Raw genomic sequence first — 6,855 nt, 5'->3', positions numbered from 1 at the left:
GTTCATCAGTGATGTTTTCTTTTTTGTGTGTGTTTGTTTCTGGTTTTGGCATCAAGGTAATGCTGGACTTGTGAAATGAGTTTGGAAGTATTCCCACCTCCTTTATTTTCTCAAATAGTTTGAGTACAATAGGTATGAGTTCTTTAAATGTTTGGTAGAATTCAGTTGTTCTGAAGCTATCAGGTTCTAGGTTGTTCTTTGATGGGGGACTTTTTATTACTGCTGGTGTCTTGCTGCTGATTATTGCTCTGTTCATGGTTTGTATTTCTTAATGTGTCAACTTGGTTCAATCAATGTTCTACGTGTCAAAAAAATTTATCCACCTCTTCTAGGGTTTTCAATTTATTGGCATAAAGTTGCTCATAATAGTCACTAATGATCCATTGAATTTCTGTGATGTCAGTTGTAATGTCTCTTTTTTTATCTTCAATTTGATTTATTTTTGTTTTCTCTATTTTTTCGTAGTTTGCATAAAGGCTTGTTGATGTTTATTTTCACAAAACAACTTTTGACTTTTGTATTTTTTTATCAATTTTATTTATTTCTTGCTCTGATCTTTATTATTTCTTTCCTGCTATTAATTTTGGGTTTCATTTGTTGTTGCATTTCTACTTCTTTAAGGTACATCCTAGGCTATTTGAAGTCTTTTTACTGTTTTGAGGTAGGTGTTTATTGCTATAAACATACCTGTTAGTGCTTCTTTTGACGTATCTCAAAGGTTTGGTATATTGTGTTTCCATTTTCATTTCATTCAAGAAATTTTTAATTTTCTTCTTAATTCCTTGATTGACCCATTTGTCATTTAGAAGCATATTGTTTAATTTTCAGGTATTTGTATATTTTTCAAGGTTCCTTTTGTTGTTTTATTCCAATGTGATCAGAAAAGATAACTTGTATGACTGAAATTTTAAAATTCCCTGAGAAGTTTTTTTGTTCTAACATGGTCTATCTAAAGAATGTTGCATGTGCTGATGGGAAGAATGTACATCCTGCATTTGTTGAGTAAAATGTTCTGTAAATATTTATTAAGTCCATTTCATCTATCATGAAAATAAAGTCCAATATTTCTTTTTTGGTGTTCCATCTAGAGGAACTTATCAATGCGGAATTAGTAATATTTACTTTATATATCTAGGTGCTCCCATGTTGATAACACATATGTTCACAGTTTTTATATCTTCTTACTGAATTGACCCCTTTATCATGATATAATGATCTCCTTTGTCTGTTTTTACGGTACTGATGTGAAATCTATTTTATTTGATATCACTATAGCAGCTCCTGCTCTTTTTTGGCCTCTGTTTGCATGGAATATCTTTTTCCGTCCATTCATTTCTAGTGCAGGTGTAATTTTACAGGTGAAGTATATTACTTGTAGGAACTTAGAGTTGGGACTTGTTTTTTAACCCATTCAGCTATTCCATGTCTTTTAATTGGAGAATTTAGTCCATGTACTTTCAATGCGATTAATAGGTAAGAATTTATAACTGCCATTTTGTTATTTGTTTTGTGGTTACTTTGTAAGTCCTCTATATACCTTCTTCCTTTCTTTTTTTGTGTATAAGGGCTTTGTGTGGTGTGTGTTTTAATTTCTTGCTTTTCATTTTTATGTATCTATTAGAGACTACTTGCTTTGTGGTTAATATGAGGCCTGCAAAAATACCTGATGATAAATTATTTTAAAGTCTGAGTTATTTGCCTTAATAAGGATGCATACACTGAAGTAGAAAGTTTCTTTGAAGGAATAATAATACAGAACGAGGAGGGAGGAGCAAGATGGCTGAGTAGAAGCCTCCAAGGTAACCTTTCCCACAGAAACAGAAAATTTAACAGTTATCTACACACAAAAGGCAGCTTCATAAGAGCCAAAAATAAGGTGGGAGATCACAGTACTTGGTTTTAATTTCATATCACTGAAAGAGACATTGAAGAGGGTAGGAAAGACTGTCTTGAATTGCCAGTGCCAACCCTGCCCATCTCCCAGCAGTGGCTGCCTGGTGCAGAGCATCTTTTTGTGCTTGGGATATAGACAGCACAGTGATTGTGGGACTTTGCATTGGAAATCAGTGCTGCCCTGTCACAGAGGAAAGCAGCACCAGACAGAACTCAGCCAGCAATCATGGAGGGAGCATTTAGACCAGCCCTAGCCAGAGGGGAATCACCCATCCCAGTGGTCAGAATCTGGGTTCTGGCAAGCCTCACCATCATGGTCTAAAGGGCTACAGGGTCTTAAATAAACTTAAAAGGCAGTCTTGGCTACAAGGACTGCTATTCCTAGGCAAACCCTGGTGCTGTGCTGGGCCTGGGGTCAGTGAACTTGGGGGACCTGTGATCTAGTGAGACCCCAGCAGCTTGCAGCTCCAGTAGAGAATTCTCCCTTTGACTTGAGGAGAGGAGAGGGAAGAATAAAGAGGACTTTGTCTTGCAACATGGATACTATTTCGGCCACAGTAGAATAGGGTCCTAGGGCCTGCATTCCAGGATGTAGCTCCCAGATGACATCTCCAGAAATCTCCAGGGGCAGAAGGGAACCTACTGCCTTGAAGGGAAGGACTCAGGCCTGACAGGATTCATCACCTGCTGACTAAAAAACCTTGGGTCCTGAATAATCATCAGTGGTGGCCAGGTAGTTCACTCAACTGGCCTTGGGTGAGACTCTGCCTTGTGCTGGCTTCAGGTGTGACCTGGAACATTTCCAGCTGTGGTAATTAAGGGGAGACACTCCTTCTACTTGAGAAAAGAAGAGGCAAGATTAAAGGAGGCTTCATCTTGCAGCTTAGGTACCAACTCGGCCACTGTAGGATGGAACACCAAGAGGGGTCTTGGGGCCCATAAATCCAAGCCTGGGTTCTTGGATGGCAATTTTGGACCTGCTCTGGGCCAGAGGGGAGCCCATTTCCCTGAAAGGTAATTCTCAGGCCTGGAAGTAGCATTCACCACAAGCTGACTGAAGAACACTTAGACCTTGAGTGCACATTGGCAATAACCATGTAGTACTTACCATAAACCTGGGGTGGTGGTGGCCATGAGATGACTCCTCTGCTTGTGGAAAAGGGTGGGAAGAATGGAAAAGACTTTCTTTTGTGCCTTGGGTGCCAGCTCAGCCACAGTAGAATAAAATACCAGATAGATTTCAAAGGTTTCTGACTCTAGGCCCTGGTTGCTGGATGGCATCTATAGACCCACCTGTTGTTGTAGAGAACTTGTGACCATGAAGGGAATAATATGAACCTAGCCAGCTCTGACACCTGCTGACTGTAGAGTCCTAGGGCCTTGGGCAAACCTAGGCAGTAGCCAGGCAGTGATTACTATGGGCCTTGGGTGATACCCAGTGCTATACTGGCTTCAGGTCTGATGCAGTGCAGTTCCAGTGGTGGTGGCCACAGGAGTGCTTGTGTTATCCCTCCCCCAGCTCCAGGCAGCTCAGTATAGAGACAAAACCCCCTTTTGTTTCAGAGAAAGCAAGCGAAGAGAACAAAAGTATCTGCCTGGTAATCCAGATAATTCTTCTGGATGTTATCCATGACCATGATGTCGGTATATCTGTGAGTCTGCAAGAACTGCAGCATTACTGGCCTTGGGGTCCCTCCTAATGAATATATGTCTGCAGTGATGAAAAACAGATCAAATCACCAAAGTCCCTTTGCATACATGGAAAACTTTCCCAAGAAAGATGTGTACAAACAAACTCAGACTGTGAAGACTACAATAAATACCTAAGTTTTCAGTGCCCAGACACTGATGAACATCCACAAGCATCAACACCATCCAGGAAACATTATCTCACCAAGTAAACTACATAAGGCACTAGGGACCAATCCTGGAGAGAGACAGAGATATGTGACCTTTCACACAGAGAATTCAAAATAGCTCTTTTGAGGAAAATCTATGAAATTAAAGATAACACAGAGAAAAAAATCAGAATTTTATCAGATAAATTTGACAAAGAAATTGAAATAATTAAAAATAATGAAGCAGAAATTTTGGAGTTGAAAATGCAATTGAAGAGCAGTGTTTGGAGGCTTGCAACATGAATTTTAGCTCTAGAATGACTGCAGAAACAAAATGGGAATCCTGAGAGGACCCACAAACCCTTTGAAGGAAGCAGACTGCTCCTGCAGGAGCCAGGAGATACCCCAAATACTATGAGTGCCCAAACTGCAGAAGTAGAAAAGGGAGATCCTCCACCCCTGAACACACACCCCCACTGGGGAAATCGAAGGTCTACTTTGCAGGAAGTTTCTGACCTTACCTGGAGCTGAGTTCATTGAGAGAGCCAAGAGAAATACAGGGGTAGAGGAAGCAGCAGGAAAGGCCCTGGGAGCTTGCTGGGACCCCAAGCTGGCCATTCCTGCCTGGCACTTTGTTGGGGGCTGTGGACAGAGGCAGAAAAATGTCACAGGAAGAAGGACATCTCCAGCTGAACTTTGTAATAATTTGAAGTGGATGTGAAGCCTCCTGGCCAGAACTTGGGAGAGAGTGCAAATTTGGCCTGCAGACTCCACAGGCAGAGAAAGAACTAAAGCCCTTTTCTCTTGCAGCTGGGAGGTGGGTAGCCTGGGGAAGGTTCTAAAGCCCTGCTCACTCACTGCCTGGAAAACAGACTCGGTGCTGTTAGTGGGGCACAATGGGAGTGAGACCAGCTCTTTGGATTGCATGGGAGCTGGGCGAGGCCTGTGACTGTCGGCTATCCCCCACTTCCCTGACAACCTGCATTAGTCAGCAGAGGCAGCCGTAATACTCCTAAATACGCAACTCCTTTGACCTGGGAGCCTCACCGCTATCCTCAAAAGCAGCTGCAGTAAGACCCGCTCAAGGAGAGTCTGAGCTCAGACATGCCTAGTCCTGCCCCCACCTGATAGCCTTTCCCTACCCAACTTCTGAAGACAAAAGGCATATATTCTTGGGAGTTCTAGGGCCCCACTCACTGCTGGTTTCTCTCCACAGCTGATGCTCTCTGGAAAGTGCCACCCCCAGCCAGTAGGCCAACCAGCACAAAAATAGAACATTAAACCACCAAAGCTAAGAACCCGCATAGAGTCAATTTCACCCACCAACCACCTCCACCGGAACAGGTGCTAGTATCCATGGCTGAGAGACCAATAGACAGTTTGAATCACAGGACTCTGTGCAGACAATCCCCAGTACCAGCCCGGAGCCTGGTAGACTTGTTGGATGGCTAGACCCAGAAGTGAGATAACAATCATGGCAGCTCAGCTCTCAGGAAGCCACATCCCTAGAAAAAGGGAGAGTACTCTATCAAGGGAACACCATGGGACAAAATAACCTGAACAACAGCCTTTAGCCCTAGACCTACCCAAATGAGAAGGAACCAGAAAACCATCTCTGGTAAAATGACAAAACAAGGCTCTTAAACAACCCCCCAACATTACACTACCTCACCAGCAATGGATCCAAACCAAGAAGAAATTCTTGATTTACCTGAAAAAGAATTCAAGAGGTTAGGTATTAAGCTAATCAGGGGGGCACCAGAGAAAGGCAAAGCCCAGGGCAGGGAAGTAAAAAAATGATACAAGAAGTGAAGGGAGAAATATTCAAGGAAATAGATTGCATAAAGAAAAAGCAAAAGAAACTTCGGGAAACATTAGACACACTTACAGAAATGCAAAATGCTCTGGAAGTCCTCAGCAATAGAATTGAACAAGTAGAAGAAAGAAATTCAGAGCTCGAAGACAAGATCTTCAAATTAACCCAATCTAACAAAGACAAATAAATACATAAAAAAAGAACAAGAAAATATGAACAAAGCCTCCAAAAAGTCTGAGATTATGCTAAATGGCCAAACCTAAGAATATTTGGTGTTCCTGAGTAAGAAGAGAAATCTAAAAGTTTGGAAAACATATTTGGGGGAAAAATTGAGGAACACTTCCCCAGCCTTGCTAGAGAACTAGACATGCAAATATAAGAAGTATAAAGAACTCCTGGGAAATTCATCTCAAATAGATAATCACCTAGGCACATTGTCATCAGGTTATCTAAAGTTAAGATGAAGGAAAGAAGCTTAAGAGCTGTGAGACAAAAGCACCAGGTAACTATAAGGGAAAACCTATCAGATTAACAGAAGATTTCTCAGAAGAAACCCTACAAGTTAGAAGGGATTGGGGTCCTATCTTCAGCCTCCTCAAACAAAACAATTATCAGCCAATAATTTTGTGTCCAGTGAAACTAAGCATCCCATATGAAGGAAAGATAGTCTTTTTCAGATAAACAAATGCTGAGAAAATTCACCATTACCAAGCCATCCCTACAAGAACTGCTAAAAGGACCTCTAAATCTTGAAACAAATCCTGGAAACACATCAAAATAGAACCTCTTTAAAGCCTAAATCTCACAGGACCTATAAAACAAAAATAGAATTAAAAAAAGAAAAAGAAAAAACAAAAAACCAAGGTATACATGTGACAAATAGCATGATGACTACAATGATGCCTCACATCTCAAGCTAAGAACCTTGAAGAAAGTTTAGAGGAATTGCTAACTAGAATAACCAGTTTAGAGAAGAATATAAATGACCCAATGGAGCTGAAAAACGCAGCATGAGAACTTCGTGAAGCATACACAAGTATCAATAGCCGAATTGATCAAACGGAAGAAAGGATATCAGAGATTGAAGATCAACTTAATGAAATAAAGCATGAAGACAAGATTAGAGAAAAAAGAATGAAAAGGAATGAACAAAGCCTCCAAGAAATATGGGACTATGTGAAAAGACCAAACTCACGTTTGGTCTTTTCACATAGTGATGGGGAGAATGGAACCAAGTTGGAAAACACTCTTGAGAATATTATCCAGGAGAACTTCCCCAACCTAGCAAGACAGGCCAATATTCAAATT

Source organism: Hylobates moloch, unplaced genomic scaffold, assembly GCF_009828535.3.
Source record: "Hylobates moloch isolate HMO894 unplaced genomic scaffold, HMol_V3 SCAFFOLD_5, whole genome shotgun sequence".
In the NCBI taxonomy this organism is placed as follows: domain Eukaryota; kingdom Metazoa; phylum Chordata; class Mammalia; order Primates; family Hylobatidae; genus Hylobates; species Hylobates moloch.
This window is presented reverse-complemented; position numbering follows the sequence as displayed.